General features: G+C 33.6%; 1 protein-coding gene across 7 annotated transcripts in view; it reads left to right on the top strand.

The window, feature by feature from the left end:
* The window catches only part of kcc (solute carrier family 12 member kcc), a 122,679-nt gene that overhangs the window by 41,754 nt on the left and 65,620 nt on the right, over positions 1–15,305 (top strand). The gene's annotated exons all lie outside the window — the stretch shown is intronic.

Below are 15,305 nucleotides of genomic sequence, written 5' to 3'. Positions count from 1 at the left end.
GAAATTAAATAATTATTAATTATTAACCTTCTCTAATTCTTGGCCTTTCTCGCGAATCAACAACTTCAGACGATTATCGATATTTAACGTACAAAACAAATTTACATTTTAATATTTTATGTATCTTTACGCGTAACGAAAGAAGATTAAAGTCGGATATTAAAGTCTATATTGTTTTGCGTGCTGTTTTAATAACAAAGTAATTGCCAAGATGCATCCTCGGTTTGTCATTTTTCATCTTCTTACACTTGTTATTTTCCTTCTCTCTAAGTAATCTCGTTATTCAACAAGGAAAAATCAAGCTCGAACCAATTTCATCGCGCATATTCCACGCTTACGAAACTCGAAAACTTTGAAACTAATATTTCTATCGCCAATCGAGCTCGAATCAACGAAAAAAAAAATCTAACCATTCATAAACAACTTAAGAATCAAGAAATCATACGTGAATAAATATTGTCGCCGTTCGAATAGCAAAGGTTTCGTTAAGGTTATCGAGGTATCTCCTCCTTTTTCTTCCCTTTAAATATTTTCACAGAGAGAGAGAGAGAGAGAGAGAGATTCGCGAATTAGAATCAGAAATTATCGAACGAACGAAGCTAAGCGGAATTTAGAAATAGAAGTTGCATTCCGTGAAATTTTTTTTCCGCGAAATATAAAAATTTGCGCGTTCACGGAATGGATTATCACGATTTTCCATCCGAAGCGTTGAAAAGCGAGAAATTCCAGGTTCTACGAGAATAAAAGTCGCGTTTTCCACGGGAAATTTTCGCGAGCCACTCGTGCCAACACGCCGCCAAAAAAGGCTCTCTCACCGACGAGAGCAACGAGGGAAAATCCGTTCCATTTTCGTATCGACGCGCTTATTTTCCTCCTCCCTTTATTCCGCTGGAAAAATATTTTTCAAATCAATTTTCAAAACCTTGCCAGAATATTTTGCGCGAAAGGATACATTGGAAGTTTTCGAAAACACACTGTCTTTTGTTCTAAAATAGCTCTTCGAGCTTCTCAGTGTTTCTCTTTGAAACTCGTCGCCATTTTACATTGCTGTGTCTTGATGTGCTTAGATTTAGATTTACATCGTGCGAAATGAAGAAACTTTATTATTTCTGGATATTCGTGCGTTTAAATTTCGCGCCGATAAGTTTCAATTTACGGATTGGAAAATGGCTTAATTTTCCAAGATTTGGACAAGATTCGCGTTTGAACTGAGGATCTCGAGGACTCACTCACCTTTGCCTCGCTCGTTTATTTTAACGCGGCGTTATCCGACGAGCTTTCCGTCAAATCGTAAATTCTCCCGGCCCCCTTTTACGATCCCCCGCGTCGAGATCGCGGGCAAATCTGGCCTGCCATCTGTAACAGAGGCCGAAACCGTCCAATCCTCGGACGGATAAGCTTAACGGATTGTCCATCCAACGATTTATCCGCGCTCGCAACCGTCCGCCTTGTTGCCGTCGAATTTTTTTCTTTTTTTTTTTTTCCCCTCCCGCGTTCTCCGCCACCAATGGAACGAAATTCCATACCGCGTGGCGATTCCGCGAATATTGCTCTCGAAATGAACGAAAAATATACGTTTTTCTTGTATCTTTTCGCCGAATTTGGGCGAAAACAATTTATAGTTCCTTTAATCCTATGGTTTTGGTTAAATAGAGGTTAGATTTGTAATAATCTATAATATACATGTAGTCGATTTTATTACAATTTTAATTTCAAGTTGCGGTTTGGAAACATTTGGAAAACAATTGGGCAAAATATTGACGTTGTCGATGAACGAATTTATAGTTTTTTTGATGTTATAGTATTTGGTTCCTTTCGTTGAATATAGAGTTTAGATTTTTAACGTAATCTATAATATAATCAATTACAATTTCAATTTCAATTTGCAGTGGAAACATTTGGAAAACAATTGGGTTGATGATGAAGGAATTTATACAGTTTCTTTAATCTTATAGTATTTGGTTCCTTTCGCTAAATATAGAGTTTAGATTTCAATTTGAAGTGGAAATATTTTGAAAATAATTGGGCTGACGTTGTCGATGAAATAATTGATAGTTTCTTCGATCTTATGATATTTGGTTTCTTTCGTTAAATGGAGTTTAGATTTGTAATAATCTATAGTATATATATATATAGTCGATTATTACAATTTCAATTTCAATTTACAGTGAAAACATTTGGAAAACAATTGGGCTGAAGTAATTTATAGTTCCTTTAACCTTATAATATTTGCTCCCTTTCGTTAAATATAGAGTTTAGATTTATAGCATAATTTATAATTTAATTAATTAGAATTTCAATTTCAATTTGCAGTGAAAAGATTTGGAAAACAATTGGGCTGAAGTAATTTATATATTTCCTTTAACCTTATAATATTTGCTCCCTTTCGTTAAATATAGAGTTTAGATTTATAGCATAATTTATAATTTAATTAATTAGAATTTCAATTTCAATTTGCAGTGAAAAGATTTGGAAAACAATTGGGCTGAAGTAATTTATAGTTCCTTTAACCTTATAATATTTGCTCCCTTTCGTTAAATATAGAGTTTAGATTTATAGCATAATTTATAATTTAATTAATTAGAATTTCAATTTCAATTTGCAATATAAATATTTGGAAAACAATTGGGCTGATGAAGTAATTTATACAGTTTCATTAATCTTATGGTATTTGGCTAAACGTACGACTGTAGATTTATAACCCACAATTTGTAACTGGTTCTCGATTCTCTATAATATTACAAGTTATTAAATTATCCCGCAAGAGGGATACACAACTGACTTATCCAATAAAAATATGGTAAATTTGATCGATTATTTTCAATTCGAAGTTATGATATATCGCTACTTATCAATCGTCGCGGTTAAATTATTCCGAGAGAGAGGGAATTTTCAACGAGATTCGGAGATTATTCCGATTAAATGGCGCGTTGTTTTCGCCATTGCGGGGCGAGGAACAATGGCGGGCCAGATTTTACAGAAATCCTCCTTGGATTATTCGCGCCCATCGTGTCCATGATAATAATAACGGTAGCTGGTGATGCGCGTCTTGAACCGAGTATACACCAGGATTTCCCTAGAAATCCCCGACAAAGGGATGAATTGACGTGGAGAAACGAGGTTCTTGTCCGTTCCAACGACAGAAATTCGGTGGCGAGCTGGGTTGACGTAATCGACACGTAAAGTCATATATTGATGCTCGTTCGAGCTTTGCTCAAAATTAAAAGATTTGGAAAGTTAGGGAAAAAATGATCGATAGTTGATGAATGCACGAGTGATTTATATTGTTCAAAATCGCTTTCTCGGGCATTTTTATGCCTTCGGTTGTTGGGAATTTTTTATAATTTTCGAAGATAGAAAATCTTCGTTTCGAAAAATGATCGAAAAAGGGAAGACATGAAATACATGTTGGATCCGTTAGAGAGATCAAGCGTATCGAGTTGGAAGCGCTGAGAATTTCGTTCTCCTTTAAACGAAGTCGTTTCGTTTCGGGAAGAGAGTGTTCGTTGGTTCTTGAGAGTCCTGGTGATTTATACTCGAGCTGGTGTGTATAGGCCTGGTGGAGAGTGGGAGCGGTTTTAAACCAGTGGAAAAGATATACGTTTTCTCGGCTAGCGTAAGCTAACCCAAGCTAAGTTAAATCGGTCGATCGTTAATCTTTAAAGCTCTGCAAGCCACATAAATGACCGACAGTCGTGTACTTTTCATGGGATTTAGTTTAGTTTTCAAGCGATGAAGCGATGAAACACGAAAATCGCCTGTACAACGGCAATAGAGCGATCGTTGCTAGGAAATACCAATTTATTCGAAGGAAATTTTCGTTTCTTCCTCTCTATCTTTCTGTCGGCATCAGTCTTTCGAAAATATTCCCAGAAACGTTACGTGATATATCTTTTTTCCGCCAATAAGTTTTTTATATTTCTAAACTTTACTTTCTCAATTTTAATTTCTCTATTTTTCCGCCATTACACAAATCTTCTATAATTCGAAAATCTCAGTATTCCCAATTTGAACGCTCTCAGAAATGTTACGTGGTATACCTTTTTTTCCAATTCTCCACTAATAAACTTTCTATATTTCTAAACTTTACTTTCTGAATTTTAATTTCTCTATTTTTCCGCCATTGCATAAATTTTCTATATTTCGAAAAGTCTCAGTATATCTCAGTATTATAATTTGAAATATTTGAACGCTCTCAGAAATGTTACGTGATGTATCTTTTTTTCCAATTCTCCGCCAATAAACTTTCTAAACTTTAATTTTAACTTCCCTATTTTTTCGCCATTACACAAATCTATATTTCGAAAATCTCAGTATTACGCATATCTTTTTTTTCCAATTCTCCCCCAAAAAATAAACTTTCTACATCTTCCCTTAGGAACCTCAAACTCTCTTAATATCAACATTTCGATCAACTTTCGACATTATTCCACAACTTCCTCACTCTTTCACTCAACTTTTCACGTTTCCCACTTTCTCGCTTTCTTCGTTCCAACAGTTTAAATAATCACTCTCGGGCGACGAGTTTTACGCATTTTAACACAATTCTCCTACAATTTCAATTTCGCCTTAAATCTCTCCGCCCAAAGAGAGAGAGAGAGAGAATTACAACAAATTTTCCTCCAAATTATCCTCCTCACCGCTCTCCCCACCCACCACTTTACTCCAACGCTGAGAAGCGAAGAGAGGCGACAAAGATCAAGGACAAAGAAATCGCGAAAATCCCTTTGACCATCCCTTTTCCGGCTAACACACGATGGCGAGAGGGAAGAGAAGAGAAGAGGAGGATTAAACGGGGAGATCGTGGATGGATGGATTTCGTTTCGACGACGATGCGCCACGTGTTGCGCCCGGACCGTTGTCCTCGAACCGTGCATCACCTTATCGGTAATCCCGGAAGCCACCCCCTCCCTCGCCCCCTCCACGCTTTCGAACGCCGCGGCGAAACAATGGACGTTAAAGAGCCGCGGGACAGTTAATCCCGCTGACACTCGGCCGCCCCTCCTCCCCCTCCTACTTCCCCTCCTTCATCCCCTTCATTTCTGTCGCGCAGTAAAGTAAAGACGAAGGGTATATGGAAATATGGAGAGAGTTGGATATAGAGTTGGATGTAGAAGAAGAAGAAGTTGTTTCTTTCCTTTTTCAGTGGTAGGATTTATTTAGGAATTCGAGAATTAATTGATTCAAGTTCTTCAATAAAGCGTGACGAACGTTTAGTTTGTTGGATGAAAATTTCGGTTAAAGAGAATTAATGCGCTGGTAATTTGCATATCTGTTTTATTTGGTGTTTAAGAAGGTGTGTCCAATCATTTTTTTTTTCATACTCGATCGAAATGAGAACATTTTTCTGGGTATATATTACGAGTTTTTTTGTTTTTGGTAGAAAGAAAATTTGAGAAATGGGTACATTATTGTTGCCCCCAAAAAAGTCTCAACAATAAAGAAATTTATGTTGTCCTTTATTTTTCCTCGAAGATTCTTTTTGTAAATAAATGATTTCGAAGAAATCTTATCTATTTATCTTATTTTATATGTATGCACACATTTTTACTTTAAACTAGAGACTAAAGGAAAACGTTGTAACGAGAGTATCATTATTGTAAATATATATGTAAAATAATTAATAAAAATGTAGGATTGAAACATCCATTTTTATATAGCATATATTTGAAAAGTTACAATTTCCCATTCAAAATCATTCGACGAAATTAAAGCTCGTAATCGGCGCGTTTAAAGCACGTGGAGGAAAGAAATTTTCTGTGAACGTAGCGTGAAACGATGGACAAAGGACACGCATATATCCCTCTTTCCATATTTTCAACCCTTCACACATCCCCTTGGAGATTATTCCTCCAATCGTTACGTTGACAACCCAGCTTTTCCCGTGGAACGATTTTTAATTCTAAACGGAGCAGACTTTCTCTTTTTACTGCGGCTTATTCGAGCCGCTCCACCATTTTCTGAAAGAGAAGACAACGCTTCTGTGCAAATATTCATCCCGAAAACATTTTCATAAGACGAGAGAGTGGGATGAAAATCTGTGTACAAAAATTTGTATTTGCATGTTAGATTATTCCGAATCGTTTTATTAATTTTATTAATTAATACAATTTCGACGTGCATGTCGTCGAATTGCAACGAATTTTCAAAATTCCTGAATTCTGTGAAGGAAAGACAACGCTTGTGCAAATATTCATCCCGAAAACATTTTCATAAGACGAGAGAGTGGGATGAAAATCTGTGTACAAAAATTTGTATGCATGTTAGATAATTCTGAATCGTTTAATTTTATTATTGGTCCAAGTTTTCTTTACAATATCGATTAATTCATTTCTGTTAATCCTCGAATATTACGACGAATATAATTTTGACGCGTATCGTCAAATTGCAACGAATTTTCCAAATTTCTGAAATGTAATTCTGTAAGATAACGCTTGCATAATCGACATTTTAACGTATATTTTCATATTCGATAATTCTGAACTCGGTATTTCCGAATTTCGTTCAATTTTCAATTCTTCAATTCCGTGTCTTGAAACGTAATCCTGTAAGAAGAGATAATAATAATCAACATTTTTCAATAAAAAATATATATTCGATAATTCTATCTATTCCATCCGTATCATTGTTCTGTCTACAATATTACTACGCTTAAAACTCTTAATTAATCCACGAATATTATACAAATTTACCTATAATATCTGCTCGAACGATGATACAATTTCGACATGTATCGTCAAATTGCCTCTCATTAATTTCATAAATCTTCAGTTTTATCGATCCAGTTCCAATCCAATCCCTTTTTCGAATCTTTCGATTCGTCGCGGCACAAATTCGAAAATCCTAGGTTGTTTTCCTTTTATTTTCGCGCCCCTCGTGGCCGTGTATACGGCAACCCAGTTTTAAAAACTTGCGAGGTAAAGCGAAACCGCGATATAAACGCGGCCGAGATTTCGAGTGTCACAGCCAGCCTTTTCGAGCCCGGCTCCCCCTCTGAAACGTACACCCGATTCTGAGTGGGTCGTTCGTTAACGACCACCTCCTATTCGCCCTCCCCCCTTCATTTTTTTCCCCCATTCGGACCCATTAACACGAGCCATCCATTGTGAGGGAATTCTTTGAATTTTCGTTCGACTCGTTTCGAATTATTATTATTACGAATAAGATTATTGCAAGGCGATGTTTCTTTCAACGCCAATCTCGATGCTTTTACTTTTCGAAATTCTTTCCAACTAGCGATTTCTTTTTTTCTTTTTCTTTCTTTCTTTCTTTTTCTTTGATTCTTAAAAGTTTGGAATTTTTCGTTTACATTATGCAAATTCTTTGGGCGTAGACAATATGTCATCGATATCTCGTTGATGATATAAGTCAAGGTTAATGGAAAGTAAGGAGTAACGTTGGAGTAACGTTGTATCGTAATCCATTCCAGTTGTTTCTTGTATTATTCGGCGTGTTAATATTTTTGAATATATCGAAATGAAATGTCATTAACCCTAATGGTCGATTACACGATATTTTTGAATAAAAGATTAATCGATATCTTATTAACGATAACGATAATTGTACCACGAAACGATCACAAGTGTCAAAACTATGATACTTTCGATTTCTCGAGTTGAATAAAATACACCAATATTTTTGAATGAAAAACTTATTACTACGATTCTTTCGATTTGAATAAAATACACATTTTTTTTATTTCTAAATAAAAAATTAATCGATATCTTAACGATGCTATCGATCGAATCTCGATGCTGTACCACGAAACGATCACAAGTGTTCAAAACTATGATTCTTTCGATTTCTCGAGTTGAATAATATATACACAAATATTTTTGAATAAAAGATTAATCGATATCTCAACGATACCACGAAACGATCACAAGTGTCAAAACTATGATTCTTTCGATTTCTCGAGTTGAATAAAACGCACAATATTTTTGAATAAAAGATTACTATAGATAACAATAATCGCTAATGTTTTACTTTACCAAGAGTGTCGAAATCGTGATTCTTTCGATGTCTCGAATTAACGAGAAGAATTTTATTCAACGTTTATTATATAAGAAAACGACGGTGCGTTTGGTTACGAAAGAATCGTTCGAACGAAAGCAAACGAATGAATTTACAGAAACGAATGGAAACGAGGATAAACGAGCGAGGCAAAGTATCGAGTTGAACGGATCATAAAATATCGCGTCGCGTCGAACAATGGGGAATAATTCTTATCGATCGATTTAATCACCACGTTCAATTCGAATCTCGATTTTAGTTAACCGCTGCGAACCTCTGAATTTCGCCTTTCAAAATCAGACGCGTGTTGCGCATCCCCAAACGCGCGAATTCCCTGCCTCGCGAAAACGATCAACGCGTCATCAATCGTTGCAATTCCTTTATATATTGAGATTTTTAATTTTCGAATTTAAAATTGCTACGAATTCGAATTGCTACGTCTCGTTATCGCTGATTTCAATCAATGCCAAGCAACGATGGGGAAAATTTAATAATTAGGAAGTTGAAGAATAAGGTTTGATTTATTATTCAAAACGTGAATTGCAATTCCTGCAATTCATTTATATACTAAGATTTTTAATTTTCGAACTTAAAATTGCAACAAATTCGAGACGTTTCGTTATCGCTGATTTCAATCAATGTCAGGCAACGATAGGGAAAATTTAATAATTAGGAAGTCTAGAATAAGATTCGATGATTTATTCACGTGAATCGCAATTCTTGCAATTCATTTATATACATTAAGATTTTTAATTTTCGAACTTAAAATTGCAATTCGAGACGTCTCGTTATCGCTGATTTCAATCAATGCCAAGCAACGATAGGGAAAATTTAATAATTAGGAAGTCTAGAATAAGATTCGATGATTTATTCACGTGAATTGCAATTCTTGCAATTCCTTTATATATATTAAGATTTTTAATTTTCGAACTTAAAATTGCAATTCGAGACGTCTCGTTATCGCTGATTTCAATCAATGCCAAGCAACGATAGGGAAAATTTAATAATTAGGAAGTGAAGAATAAGATTTATTCACGTTCAAAACGTGAATCGCAATTCCTGCAATTCCTTTATATATTAAAATCTTTAATTTTCGAATTGCAATGAATTCGAGACGTCTCGTTATCGCTAATTTCAATCAATGCCAGACAACGATGGTGAAGATTTAATAATTAGAAAGTGAGGAGTAAAATTCGATTTATTATTCAAAACGTGAATCGCAATTCCTGCAATTCCTTTATATATTAAAATCTTTAATTTTCGAATTGCAATGAATTCGAGACGTCTCGTTATCGCTAATTTCAATCAATGCCAGACAACGATGGTGAAGATTTAATAATTAGAAAGTGAGGAGTAAAATTCGATTTATTATTCAAAACGTGAATCGCAATTCCTGCAATTCCTTTACATATTAAGATTTTTAATTTTCGAACTTAAAATTGCAAGAAATTCGAGATGTCTCGTTAATTCAATCAATACCATTTAATAATTAGGAAGTCAAGAATAAAGTTCGATGATTTATTCACATGAATTACAATTCCTGCAATTCCTTTACGTATTAAGATTTTTAATTTCGAATTTAAAATTGCAAGTGAGGAATAAGGTTCGATGATTTATTCACACGTTCAAAACGCGAATAATAATAATAATTGATGAAATAACTCGAGTTCAAAGTTCAAAAAGTTATTCGAAATTTTTATGTTTCGGTTACTTTTTCTACAATTCTATATAAAGCAAGAAGCTGTGATCAAAACGTTAGACGAGAGCGCGCGCTTCTTCCTCCTCGCGAATGATGATGAACGGCCGGTTTATCGTGCGACACGCGTGCTCCCCAGATTAATGAACAGTTAGTTAAACGATAGAGACGTGGCGCGATTGTTTCATCGGTGTCGCGATAACCGGTCGGGCAAATTAATTAAATTCAACCGCAATCGATAGCTGCAGCTGACTCGGCCGAGCCAATGATCCTTGCGTCGCGATTATACATCGAAACCCGGCCCCCGCCAGATGGGGGACGCGTCGATACTCGATTCAACGCGCGCTTTCTACGCGCCCCGAACAATTCTATTCATAAATCCATCCTCCTCGAGCTATTCTTCTTACCAACAGTTAACAATTCGTTATTAACACTCGTACATATGAATATTGGAGAAAGTTTGGAAATAATTAAAGCAGATAGATAGATGGTTTCTGTACGTAATGATTGGATAAATTCGAACGTTCTTCTAATTTCAATTAATGTCAAGTAACGATGGGCAACCGATGATTTATTGTTCAAATTCGAAATTTTTAACTTGATTACTTTTTCTAGATTACTTAGTTAAACGTTCGATTATTTTAGTCGCTGTTCCTTTGATTCTTCTCGAACACACTCAGCGAAAATCGAGAAGAAAGTATATTAAAAAAATAATCGGTTAAAAATTTCGAATAAAATTAAATTCGAGTAATCACTTGTTAAAATCTATTATTTATTCCATTTCGAGCAATAAATTATCGAATTATATAACTTTAACTCGTAATTTCAACTCTGTTAAAGTCTTTTTGACATCGATTTTTGGAAAAAAAAAAAATAAATAAATTTCATACCAACGAAATTCCTCTTCGTCTTTCGCGTATCTTTTTCAACCATATAGAACAGGATATATGTACTCATATGAATCGAATACGTTAACGACAATAATAAAATTAATAATAAAATCAAGGTTCAAAATTGACAGTGATTCGAGTTTTTTCGATTTGATGTTAACAACAATAATAAAATTAATAATAAAATCAAGGTTCAAGATTCGAGTTTTTTCGATTTGATGTTAACAGCAATAATAAAATTAATAATAAAATCAAGGTTCAAAATTGACAGTGATTCGAGTTTTTTTAATTTGATGTTAACAGCAATAATAAAATTAATAATAAAATCAAAGTTCAAAATTGGCAGTGATTCGAGTGTTGCAGGTTTTTCGATTTGATGTTAACAGCAATAATAAAATTAATAATAAAATCAAGGTTCAAAATTGTGATTCGAGTGTTGCAGGTTTTTCGATTTGATGTTAACAGCAATAATAAAATTAATAATAAAATCAAGATTCAAAATTGGCAGTGATTCGAGTGATTGCAGCTTTTTCGATTTGATGTTAACAGCAATAATAAAATTAATAATAAAATCAAGGTTCAAAATTGATAGTGATTCGAGTTTTTTCAATTTGATGTTAACAACAATAATAAAATTAATAATAAAATCAAGGTTCAAAATTGGCAGTGATTCGAATTTTTTCAATTTGATGTTAACAGCAATAATGAAATTAATAATAAAATCAAGGTTCAAAATTGGCAGTGATTCGAGTGATTGCAGGTTTTTCGATCTATGAAATAATCCTTCGTAAGGGATATAATCGTTTACAACGATTTTATCGTTGGCTGCCGCAGCTGAGAGCAATTAATTCCTCGGAGCGACTTTGTTTGTTATTTAAAACGGATTTCGAACGGTGGAGAAGGAGGGCATTAAGCGCTTCATTCGATTAAATACAACGCGTTGCGCAGCTTGTAATAACGGGACACTGTCGGAAATTGAATTAAAGATTAATTAAGCCAGAGGTCACGTGTTATTTGGATTATTTGTGCCGCCGTAATAACTCGTGCAGATATTTCTTTTTTTTATCTTTAAATTATTCAAGTATTCTCGTGTCACGTTTATCACGTTTCATCCTTGGCTGTAAACGCGCTGTCTTGACACGGTTTATAGGTCGATTAACCGGAAGAAATAATATCCTAGCCTCGTATTGACTATCGTCGAAAGTCGTGAAACGCGGCAATATTGCGTAGATAAATCGTATCGTATAAACGGCTCGACTAGAAGAAAGGAGAAAGTTAAAAATTGATCGTTAAACTTCTTAGGATATTAGGTGGATCATTCGTAAATACGCTTCAACAGTCTGTCAATTTTCTACACGCATTCTTCATTTTCATATCTTTTGAGACATATCCCTTGTGTCCATAGACTGATACACTTTGGATCTCTTCCAGATAAATGTGAAATGACACCATGAGAAATTATTGTTATATATCCAAAACGAAATAATCTTAATTTAAAAAAAAATTGTTATTTCTTTATGTTATATTTATATTCTTATATTTCTTATAATATATTATTTATATTATTTCTTTCTCTTATGATTAATGAATCCTGTATGAACAATCGATGAAATAGCAATAATTGATTTCACGTCATACCGACATAAACGTATTAATCTTAAAAGACTGAAATTCCAAATGAATTAATAACAACTTAATTTTAAAAATTATAAGAATAAGGAGCTTCAACGTAGGTAGCTTTTAACAATCTTTTACTAAAAATGATATCAATAAGTAAGTAAGTAATAACACATATGAATCTAAATTTATAAATTCTATTAATAAAAATATTAATCTACATTCAATTCGATAAATATAATAATATAATATGTAATATTGGAAAAAACTAAACTTGTGGATCTTATCGTTATAAGAAGATCATCTAATAGAACAAAAATATTCATCCCTCACTTTGAATCTATAACTTGGCCACGTGAAAATTTCAATAATTAAATCAAAATAAACGTTCACGCACGTTTCTTTCGCTTACGTAAATCCACAAAGCAAAGGCTTATTTTGAAAATAATTATACAAATTCGTCCTTTCTTATCTCATTTTATGGATTAAAAATTTTAACAAATAAGCAGAGGGAGAACAATTCACCCAATTATTCGTCCAACGACAGATCATATTCGAGTTAAAAAGAGGAAAGGAAAAAAAATTTATTAACTGCAAATATTCGTGCCGTATCGAAATATCGGGCAGAATTTTCCACTCGACGAGAATTAATTAATTAATCGAATTAATTAATCACCATTGATCGTACGTAACAGAATCGAAATACCGAGTGTGGGCAATGAACGAATCCGATTTCGTTCGAGGCCACGAGTATGGCTATGGATTACGGATAATTAGATGTTGATTGAAAACGAATTGGGGTTAATTACGAATAATAATAACGAATATTGGATCGACCACGATTGAGAAAATAAAGAGAATTAAAGAAATTCGACAAACAAAAGTACGAGCTTTGGTGTATTTCGAAAATTAAGGGGAAGACAAATGTTTTCCTTTCTCGAACGATTTTCAGAAAAAAATCTGCAAAACATCGTGGATCAAAATCAACGAGGATAAACAGTTTATTGGATCCCTGTTCCTGGACTCTTGGATAAAATAAATTAATAATAATAAAAGAAGGAGGTGATAATCAAGGTCTGATGTTATTTATTCGAAAAGTTTATATCTGAAGATCCTAATGATTAATGGAATTAATCAATTTCCATCCTTCGATTAAAAATGGTGTAATTGTAAAAGAAATTATTCCAATATTAGGATAATAGTGATCGCAATGCTGAAATAATATATAAAATTTCAATATTTTTACGATCAATTGATTTATCATTTTATTACTTATAAGATTTAAAAATAATTTGTCGTGTTTCCTTACGCGAGGAAAGCGAACTCGTCGTGGCGGACGAGTCGAGAGAAATTGATTAAGTAATAATTTGAATGTTCAAAATATGTTCAAAAATTATTTTCATTTACGTTGACACGATCATCCAAGAAGCTGAAATATTCTCGTCTCAGAAGTCAATCGTTTATAAATCAAATCAAATATCGTTAGATTCTCGTAATTAGCATACTATTCTGAATTCCAGTGCATCGGGGTGACAAATGTAATAATAGAGAGAAAAATGCGTGTTAAATGACTGGATTTCTTTCCGCAAGTGAAAGAAGAGTACGAAACCGCAAGAACAAGATTCGTTAAAATATTGAAACTTCGAATTGAAACGTAAGAATTATACGTAGCCATTGTTGGGAACGAGAGAAAAGAAGAAAAATAGTGGCGATTGGTCCAATTTGTCGCCTCGACGAAACAGGCAACTCGATTCCAGCCTCGGATATTGCCGTTTCGAATTCTCGAAAGGAACGAACCAGTCTCATCTTCAAGGAGAAATGCGTGACTCCCCAAGATTTGTGAAAAATCAAGCGTTTCGATCTCGATTCGTTCTCCTATTTATTTATTTACGACTAATCTGATTCCTCCATGGCGTGTTTCAGGATACTTTTTGAAATTGTGCGGAATCTTTTTAACGTGTTACGTGATCAAATACTTCGACAACGTCGTATAAAGATTTGTTTCGAGAATATAATCGTCTTCTTTCCGAAGGTTAAAGAATTAATTTGAAACAATTTATTGATCCTGATATCCGAATATGGAATATTCTTCTTCGATTCTTTCTTTCGAAAAAAAGTTGAGAAAAATTCGGAAGAAGAAACGATCGAATAAAATTTTATAGAGTGTTAACATTCGTGCAAAAGTAAGAAACTTTTGGCGGCGAGTGTACTCGATGGATGGACAAATATAGAAGGTTCCAAATTGTATTATAAATAGTCCACGAAATATATCTGCAACGTTTATCCTTGGATTCGGATTTGGAAACGATAGAGCAACTGGAAGAGAACAATTAGATTGCACGAGGAAACCATAGCTCTCTTCGAGGGTTCCTATTAACCTCTTCCTGTATTACAACGAGTCTCACTCACACTGAAGATTTTGGCCATGAATAGCACGAGTGAAATGAATTTTTGTCAGTTCCAACCAGATCGTGATTTTAATCTAAACGTAAGCAAACATGATTTTGTAATTCAATTTTTGAAGTAAGATTTAATAATTTTACTTTTTGAATGCGAGATACGAAACATTTATATGGAATCCAATGATAGCGATATGTTTGTAGCGACAAGAAAGCGTTCAAACCATGCAGAACTATTAATTCTTAAAGTATTTTCATATTAGATATTGATTCAAGATGAGCACTTCTTCTGTACTATTTATTTTTAGTATCATTACACTCCTTAGAACACTTGAACAAAACACTGTAATTTCTATTAAAGTATTCTCATTTATCAAATATACAGTTTTATATATGTATAAAAGCAAAAAGAATTATTCTTATATATATAATTCTTAAAGTATTTTCATATTAGATATTGATTCAAGATGAGCACTTCTTCTATACTATTTATTTTTAGTATTATTACACTCCTTAGAACACTGTAATTTCTATTAAAGTATTCTCATATCATCAAATATAGTTTTATATATGTAAAAAGAATTATTGTTATTATTACACTCCTTAGAACACTGTAATTTCTATTAAAGTATTCTCATATCATCAAATATAGTTTTATATATGTAAAAAGAATTATTGTTATTATTACAC

This window comes from Apis florea, unplaced genomic scaffold (genome assembly GCF_048593485.1).
Source record: "Apis florea isolate Af1SG1 unplaced genomic scaffold, ASM4859348v1 contig_2350_pilon, whole genome shotgun sequence".
NCBI lineage: Eukaryota > Metazoa > Arthropoda > Insecta > Hymenoptera > Apidae > Apis > Apis florea.
The sequence above is the reverse complement of the archived record's forward strand: the minus strand, read 5'-3'. Positions and strand labels throughout refer to the sequence as shown.